The following is a 10,171-nucleotide window of genomic DNA, read 5'->3' on the forward strand; positions in this document are numbered from 1 at the left end:
TGTAAACTTATGTCTTTGAAGGGCATATGTCATTTTTCAAAAGATCAAGAAATCTTTGGCTATGTGTAGAGCTCTAGTTTATAAAATGGCTTCTGTACAGTCAGTTTAGTACATTTTAAATAGGAGATATTTTGCACAGTAAGACCTAGAAAAGTCTAGTTTTAGACTGAATGCTTCTGCAGGTGTTTTTGCTCTCATTTCAAATTCAATTATACTTAGGGAATCTAATGGTATATTTTCAGCTGAGGGCAATGTTCAGTTTTATTTAGACCTAAAAATAATGTGATGCACACTCTCTCATAATTTATCATTTATGCAACCATAATTAGTCTGAGATTCTGAAATTTGCTGCAAAAATCTATTGGAGTTCAATTATTCCACTTTACAGCTATGTGTAGTGCTTTAATCCTTTGCTTAACCTTAGGTACATACTAGGATTTACAATGGTTTATATTGTTTGTATCTTATTCATGTTCCGATGCTTGATCCCCAAGTTGTCTCTTAATTTTACCCAAAATTCTTCCAAAAGAATCTTATTAAATATGAAAGAATGATATAAATGGGAGGATCATAGTGATTTTGCAATTAATGAGTTTTTATGCAGGAACATTACAGAGATATACTAGAATCATGGTAACCCATTTCTGTTTTATGGAATAAAAACATTTTGTGGATTTTAGTTATATACATATGTTCTACTAAATTTGTAATATTTTGGGTTTCCTTTCAACAGTCAAATCTAAATTAATTGGGTTTGTTTTCAAACGAGTTTCTCAATACCATTATCAGATAGAGATATATTTTTTAAGACAGTACATTTTATTTGACATTAGACATATTCCCCAATTTGTCTCATTTGTGATGTGTAGATGGCCTTGGATTGCCTTTTGGTAGGCACCCAGAGTGAGCAAGATTTTTCAATCTGCAGAACACTCAGGGGTCAGAGAGTCTGCATTTCACATCAGTTCACAAATCAACATATATCTTTCTATTTATCAGAGCATTTTGGAATAGATTCCCTCTGAGGTAGAAAGGTAGAGAAGAAGTTCTTTCCTTTAAAATAAATTTTTTCACAACTTCATTTATGCCACAAAAATCAGATGACGATTGCATTCTCCTATTCTTGTTTTAACAGTAGTGGTGGTATTAGGATGCCCAAAACTAAGGAAGGAAGGCTTTTAGTTACTACATCCTTTCAATTTCCCAATAAAGGACTCTCCACCTCCACCTGAAGACAAGGGTATTACAAAGTCCAGCTGACATCATATATTAAAGGCCAAACATTATTCATATTTCAGATGTATCTGACACCTCGATAAAATGACAAATGGAAAACTAGAAATATCACCTCTAAATCCTCTTCAACTTGGCTCCCTCCACCAATTATTCTTTGCCAATCATTTGTTTCCTTCTCCACTTATAGATGTTATTGTTGACTTGCTGCATAAACTACAGTTTAGAAGCTTTCAAAAAATGTATGAATTATGTTGAATAATATTCCTTTAGAGCAAATTTTAACTTTAGCTTTAAGACTACCTTCTGATCAAAGCTACACTGATTTAATTAATAAATCCCACAATTGAGACTGAGAGATTTTTAGTGTGTAAAATAGAAAAATATATAATAATAAATTAATAAATATAATAAAATAAGTATAATTATAGATTAGGCAGGACTTATAAAGCTGTGTTTCAGAAAGATTACAGTGGACACTTAGTCTATACAGCATTTGACCAAAGTTAATACACAGGGGCACATGTACCCCAATGTTTATAGCAGCACTTTCAACAATAGCCAAATTACGGAAAGAACCTAAATGTCCATCAACTGATGAACGGATAAAGAAGATGTGGTTTATGTATAGAATGGAATAACTACTTGGCAATGAGAAAGAATGAAATCCTGTCATTTGCAGCAATGTGGATGGAACTGGAGGGTATTATGCTAAGTGAAATAAGTCAGAGAAAGACAGATACCATATGTTTTCACTCATATGTGGATCTTGAAAAACTTAACAGAAGACCATGGAGGAGAGGAAGGGGATAAAAGTTACAAACAGAGAGGGAGGGAGGAAGCAAACAATAAGAGACTCTTAAATACAGAGAACAAACTGAGGAATGATGGGGGGTAGGAGAGAGGGGAAAGTGGGTGATAGGCATTGAGGAGGGAACTTTTTGGGATGAGAAGTGGGTAGTGTATGGCAACCAATTTGACAATAAATTATATATTTTTTAAAAAGTTCATATTTGGAGCCAATCCTAAATATTTGGAAAGAAAGATCTGTCTTTTGCTATTGAAGACAATGATAAGAATATATTTAACTTTCCCTTTTCTTGGCAGCTATGTCATGAACATGTGATCAATTGTGACCAACAAGCTGGGTCAATTGTATATTTCTGCTCACTATTTTGATTTATAAGTAGTAAAAAACTGACATTTAAAAATAAGCCAGAATACTCATGACAGAGCAAAAAGAGTCAAAAATTGTGGAAAGTAACTAATGATAATAGTTCTAGATACACGTAACTGAAAAATCCAGAAATATAGAGCTTGAGGAATAATTATATCTAGGCATGCTATATCATTCAAATCAATATTTCTCTTTCTACATCTTAACTCTGCTTTCTCCTTTGTTGAATTTATTGATTGACAAGTTCTGTTCTACTAGTAATCTCTACCCCTTTTCCTATTACTCCTAACAAAAGTTATGTATTTGTAACTAGGAAGTCAGGCTCCTGAAGGAAACCACAAACTGAAGTTTTCATTGGCTACAACTATGTCATGTGCTACTCACTAATTTACTGAGAAAAGTCAATGCACCCATATGAAACAAGCTTAGTAGGGAGGAAGTGTGTTTCCTCAAGACAAAACCATGGTGTGATGACCAGAAGAACAATATAGGCTAGCCAACAGCAGAAACAACAGGTATTTATTACATTTGATAAAGACTCTTCTAAACTACTTTTTCTTATGTCCCTTCAAATGTAATGAGCAATTTCAGATTCTTGAGGAACAAAGGATGTGATACCTGTAGGTCCTGGGGGTCAGTATAGTTACTAGTCTTAAAGCTATAATGCAAATTGTATTCAAGCCCACAATTTAAGAATTTTAAGAAGAAAACAGTTTATCTTATTAAGTGTCAATATATCATCACAGGTTGGACAAATGCTAGGCTAAAGTTAATCATTTCAAGAAATCTCTGTAAAATGGTACAGGTAAGCAAAGAAATATCATGAAAAGGACATTTAGTGTGTGTTCCACACTTCGAAAACAAGTTCACAGGATGAGCACTGGGTATTATATGGAAACCAACTTGACAATAAACTATTAAAAAAACAAAAACAAAAAAACAAGTTCACAGCACTTATTTAATTCAGCTAGTTCATATGTCCCCCAACTTACCCATCCCTACACCAACAAAGTATTCCTATTGTTCTTTCAATCACAATATGATGAACAGCAATAATGAAAAAATACTTATGTATATTTTATAGTGCATCAAATTTCCACATTCATCATCCCCCTAGAATATAAGCTCCATGAAGGTAGAAGTTTTTATTTCTTTATTCACTTCTATATCCCCAGCTCCTAAAACAGAGTATAGAATGAAAAAATAAATATGTAATTTTAGTAGTATCAGTTGACAAAGTACAGTTAAGTTGCCAAACTAGAAAAAGATATTTTGGTATTTATTAACAAATTTCATATTTAATTAAATATATTTTTTACAAAGAATCATGAACATATACATTTACATATACACACATATACAAAACATATAGTGTTATATATATATATTTTCTTTGTAAATCAGGCTTGTCTTATTTCTCAATCTTTCCAATTTTTGAAGAAAATTAGCTTTAAACATTAGAAGACTACTAATGAGTTTCTTAGGTTGCAGGAACTGAAGTCATAGTTTACCGGTTATCCAAAACAAGGTAACACAACAAAGAAAAATTTTAGTTAAGTGGGAAACATAATGAAAAATGGCTAAATTCATCCTCAACACTAAATAACAATTAATGCTTACTTTAAACAGACACTAATTATGGGGACACTTCTGTCTTGTGGGATTGCATATAGCTAATTCTGGGAGATATATTTGGAAACCAGTTATTTCATTGTAAAGTCAATATGAGGACCAAGAAATCTATTCTTAGTAACCTAGAAGAAGGGTACAGGGACTAGTTAGAGAAAAAGCTTATTAGATGAGGTGTCCTCTCAACTGCATCTTAAACAAGTAGGATCTAAAAAAAAGAAGAAGAAGAATGAAGAAGAGAACTTTGCACAGGGTAAGAAAGGCATCCCAGGTGAAATCTCCACTTATTGTGGGCAAATATTTTGTGACTGGCTGTAATTAACTTATCTGTCAGTAGTCTAAGTATTTTACCCACCTAGAAATCCATTTAGAGCTGTGCTTCTCAACATGAAGTGCATCTCCAAAAGGTATTTTGAAACTTGATGGTGATGGGGTGGCTATGTGATTTGCACAATGACTGGGAAATACTATTGCCAAATGGGGATGGGGTGGGGTGGGGACAGTGGAGATGGTGAGATGGGGTTTTCTGTCAAGCCCAGTCAGAACTGTCCTCCACAATAGACAAATATCCCAAAGCTCATGCAACTTTTGAATGCCCTGCCAGGCTTTCAGATAGAAAACTAATCCAACAAACAAAAAGTTGTTTATAATAATCCTAATCTAGGACCTAACACTCATTTTATATAAACAGAAAGATTTTCCAAGAGTTTAACTAGACACTAAACTTTCTAAGCATGCAATTACCAACGGAACTTAGGAAATATTTCTTTTTTTTTTTTTTTTTAAGGAACACATTTATGTTTCTTCTGTTCAGAACTTTACCAATGTTAGTGCTGCTTGTGATGCTTGAATTCTTATACAATATTCCATAACTTCAAGCTGTTGCTATCATGTAATTCTACATATAGGTACATGTTTTTACTTTAATAGTTTTTCCAGAAGGTTGTGCCCAGAAATTTACATCTTGAGGTATATATTCATTACGTATTACTTTTCACCAATGTCTCCTTTATATTCCAGTAGAGCTTTATTTTATTTTTGTTTTTAATTATGTCAGGATGGTTTCATAATGTATGGACTTCTTCTCAGGAAAGTAAGAGAGAATCACAATGTATTTGTTATCTAAATGATCTGATAGGAATAAGAGCTGTCATTGAGAGCACAGATGAGTATGATTCAAGTCTTCTCATAAAACTGTAGAAAGTTAATTCTCAAGGCCTATGCACTACTGAGTTATAGATTTTGTATATTAAAAAAATAAAGGTGCACTAAAAAGCAAACAGACTGTATCGGCCATTGATTTGAGAATCAACACTACCTATTCTGTCATCTGTAAATGCCTATGTCCTGGAAATGACTGTTTCTATCCTAAGAACAACCACACAGGAGCCTTGACAAGAAGCTGCCCTGAGTCCCTTTGGCTTTCAGGCTAAACTGGTCCAGCTGAGGCTGTTTTTAATCATACACTATTCTGGATATCTTTTCAGAGAGTGAAATACTTTGAAGTTCTGAGAATAACATTTGGCTTAATAGAAACGAACTACTTTAGACAGTTGCCCAGAACCACTGGCTGTTGGAGTGGACTGTGGAATGCGTCAAAATCACTGCCCATTTCTGGGTGGCCTTATGGACATCCATATCCAGGCATGAAAATCCTCCCTTTGCCACTCTAGCCTTGTTGTACAAGTGTAGTTTACACATTTATGCTGAAACCCTGTGAATGATGCTGCCTAATTATTTTAGGATCTGATGGAATAAACAGGGTATCAGTGAATTTCTCTTGGCATTAACTGAGACAGATAGCTTTATTTTGTTGTTCTCGTTCTACTTGAAGTCAAGATAGTATAGTCAGAGGAAAGTAACCACCACTTAATATACTAGGTTTCTTCTAAATCTGTGAATCCAAAAATTTCCTACTAGTAAATTCAAAAATTGGATAACTTTATGCTAATAGGAACACAAAAATATTCCAGGGAAAAAAAGAGCGTTCTAAAATTATTTGGAACCACCTGTGATAAAAAAGTCATGTACCCATCAAAGCAGATAGTCTGTATTTTAATATACTTCAAATAAAACAAATTTATTAATCACATGAAAATACAATGTAGATACATAACCTATAGAGGTCCACAAATTAAGCGTTTTTAATTAAAACGACATTTTCCAGGAGCATTTTAGCTGAATGTTCCATAATTGATCAAATGGAAAATAGTTTATTTCTGTGACTTTTTAAGTGTTTATTTTATTTTTGAGAGAGAGGGAAGGTGAGAGGCTGAGAGAGAGGGGGAGAAAGGATCAAAGTGGGCTCTATGCTGACGCTGGAGAGCCCAACCTGGGGCTCAAACCTACAAACCATGAAATCATGACCTGAGCCAAAGTCCAAGTTGGACGCTTAACCAACTGAACCACCCAGGCATCCCTATTTATGTGATCTTTATGAAGAATATGCCTACACATGGTTTTATTAATTTGATTTTGATGACTATTTGGAATCACCATTTACAAGTCTATCAATTGCATGATGAGTGACTATTAGCAAATAATTGAAACAATCAATCATGCAGAACTTATTTGTGAATGAAGACTTTTGATAACAAAACAAAATGCTGAGGTGGGAAAGAACAGTTAAAGAAGATGATAGGAAACACTTTTATATCACTTAAGCATATCAAGTGACTGGGGGTCCTTTATAACCTGGCATAAATAAACAAAATGTTTATCTGACAGTCACATAACCTGAAATTTTTAAATAAAATAAATTATATGTTTTTGTAGCTGTTATCATGGCTGTAGTATGTATTTAATATTATTCAAATAAAAATTGTACATAGAAATGAATATTTTCATATTATATAAAAGATATGTTATATATAATATAAAATATAAATAGCATAACATATAATATATGTGCTATTTTATATATATATATATTTCTTAGAGAGAGAGTACAAGGAAGTTCTTAACAGAAAAAAAAAAAAAAACAAGGCTGTAATTAGAAGATGTAAGAACTCATACACAAAAAGCCAGACCCTGGACATTTAAAGAAGTGTAAAAAAAATTACTATAAATCTCAGTAATACCTAATGATATCACTATTACAGTGTAGAGCAGAAGCTGATGATCTAAATTCATGGATAAATCTTGTCCTGCTGCCTGATTCTGTAAACAAAGTTTTATTGGAACACCACTATGCCATTAAGAAAAAAATTGTGTATGACTGCTTTTGTGTTATGACAACAGAACTGAGTAGTTGTGACAGAAACCATATGACCCTCAAGGCCTAAAACGTTTAGTGTTTGTCTCTTTGCAGAAAAGTTTTGCCGATCCTTCATCTAGAATATTTTTCATTCACAACACAGTTCTGAACCATAAAAATTTCATATGTTTACTATGTTGCATTATTCCCTTTAATAAAACAGAGCCATGTGTGACACCTTTCGGTAATGATTCTACACCCAAAACGGCATACTCCTAGATAAGCCCTTTTAAATGCTAATCTCCTGAATGTGTCTGGACTCAGCAGGCAGTTCATTATATTCCACCCATCCTGACAACAAAGTAAGGTGGATATTTGTGACTCAATTATATGTTTTAGATAAAAGGGCCTCCCTCTAAGGCCACAAACTATTCTCGTATAGTTAATTTACTCTTTCAATGTGTTTATTGATTGTGTCCCTTAGGCTGTCACTGAGAACATTTCCTGATTTTATACATTAAACAAAACAAAACAAAACAAAACGAAACAAAACAAAACATGATTCTAAAACCAAAGGGACTCAGCCTGGTGAGAAGTTCCCAAAAAGGAGCCACTATCACAATTCTGTTTGGTTCAAGCTGATACTTCACTGGAGGAACCCAGTGCAGTGTTCTATGAGCCCGCTGCAGTTTGTAGGAACGCCAACACACCAGGGAAAGAGAGATGACTTAAATTATTGCATACTGTTTACAATGTTGTTTCCTTTATGCTTTCTGGAAGCAAAATCTAGACCAATAGAGTAGAAGCTTTAGGTATTTTCAAGATTCAAGATGTTCAGCTCTTGCCAAAAGAGGTAATACAACAAAATAATATTTCTCAGGGGCACTGAATTTCCAATTCCTTCTTTAGTATTTGAATTGTCTTCGGTGGCAAATCTTTCTTTTTTTTATTTAAAAAATTTTTTAAACTTCTTTTTAATGCTCATTTATTTTTGAGAGAGACACAGAGTGTGAGTGGGGGAGGGTCAGAGAAAAAAGGAGACACAGAACCCAAAGTAGGCTCCAGGCTCTGAGCTGTCAGCATGGAGCCCTATGTGGGGCTCAAACTCACAAACCATTAGACCACAACCCAAGCTGAAGTAAGCCGCTTAACTGACTGAGCCACCCAGGCACCCCAGTGGCAAATCTTTCTTGAGCTAGAATGACAAGTAGAATACTATCACTGCCACTGGAAAAGGAGAGAAAAATCAGATTCAGAAGTCCTAAGCTTGCATGAGGAAATAAGACTTAAATAGAATCAGTAACAATAATAGAAGTTATTGTTCAAGCTTTAGCTCTTCCGTATTAAATGCTTTTATTTTCATATGTTTCCATAAGCACTACCATATCATTTTAGCTATGATCTATTTTTATCTTTTTTTAAATTTAATTTATCTTATTTTAAATTTCATTTAATCATTGAAAATGATGGTCTAAATTATGAAAACTATATTGAAATAAAACTTTTATTACATTTACAATATTAAAGAAAATTAGTCGCAATCATATATATCACCAAAACACACAAGGATGTTCATTTGCCCATCATGAAATCTAGCTACTGAATGTGTGCTTGTTCAAAAATTACATATTTGAATCAATATTACAGAATGTTAATTCTACATTTTAACCTAAAATTTTGCAATGATACTTCCCAATCTGTTGCATGATCCCCATCTTTACCAAATTTCTTGCAGCCACTCACATATATGTATAAACCATGACCATTTTATTATTTTGTTTGGTGAAATGGAATCATAGTCTACATGTTTCTTGCTGTAATTTTTATCAAAGAAAGAAATGTGGGCAAGGTATCTTTCCAGAGTATTATTTATTGGTTTGCCTTATTGTTTTTGATGCTATATGATTTATAAAACAGAGAGTGTGTTTTAATTGTGCTCCCTGACTCCTCCCTAGTCTAAATTGTACACTGGAAAGGAAAGTTCCCCCTACTAATATTTGTATGCCAGAACCCACATACTGAGTACCTAGAAAGGGAAGAGTGAATAATACATTATTTACTGAACATTAAATGGCAAGTACCACCAATATGTGGCCGAAGTTCAGAGCAGAGAGCTAGTGCAGAGGCTAGAGAGGCTGGTCACAGACAACTTTCTGAAGGAAACTTAGGCTCTGGGGGAAGAAGAGGTATAAGATTCATGGAAGGAGGAAAGGAAAAATACGTAAACAGAGGGAATGATTGCTTTTGGAAACCAGTAACCAGGTCAGTTGGGGTACCAGCAGGGAAGAAGCAGGTCATTAGCCTTCTGCTGACCACAGCTAGGGCTGAAATAAGCTGGCCCTGAGAAGTCCTACTAAAATACAGATGTGTGAGCAAAACTTCTACTAAAGACAAAATAACCACGAGGATAGATGATGTAATACCAAATAATGACACATGTCTAAATGTAGTATAAGCCTTGATGGTTGCTTTTCTTTTCAGTAATGGAAGTGTCTGGCTTAAGCTTTGATAGCTGAGGTATCTGCTGCAAAGATGGCCATCCTGAATAAATAAATTGCTAGCCACAGGACTAAATGAAGAGACAGGCTTCCTCTGCCCAAGTGGCTCCTTCGTTGTAGAGATCTTGGTTGATGTCCTTTAACAGACCATTGGGTTCACTTGTTTTTACTCTTCCTGCATTTTTAATTCTCATTCTTATGTTTTAAATTCATCAATTCATCAATGCAGAATGAGCCCTCGAAACCCTAGGCCCCCACCCTTGACACCAATTGAAGCAGAACCATGGCCCACATCGCTCTGTAATCCATCCCCCCCAATTGTGAGGCCCCAATTTTTTCCTTCAGTTTAACTGCCAGTTATCGCTGAGGGTGTCTTGAAATCATAAGACCTGCAATGGATGGTCCAGCCACAACTGAGAGCTACACACAACACTAAGA

The sequence above is a fragment of the Crocuta crocuta genome, unplaced genomic scaffold (genome assembly GCF_008692635.1).
Source record: "Crocuta crocuta isolate KB4526 unplaced genomic scaffold, BGI_CrCroc_1.0 scaffold884, whole genome shotgun sequence".
Taxonomy (NCBI): domain Eukaryota; kingdom Metazoa; phylum Chordata; class Mammalia; order Carnivora; family Hyaenidae; genus Crocuta; species Crocuta crocuta.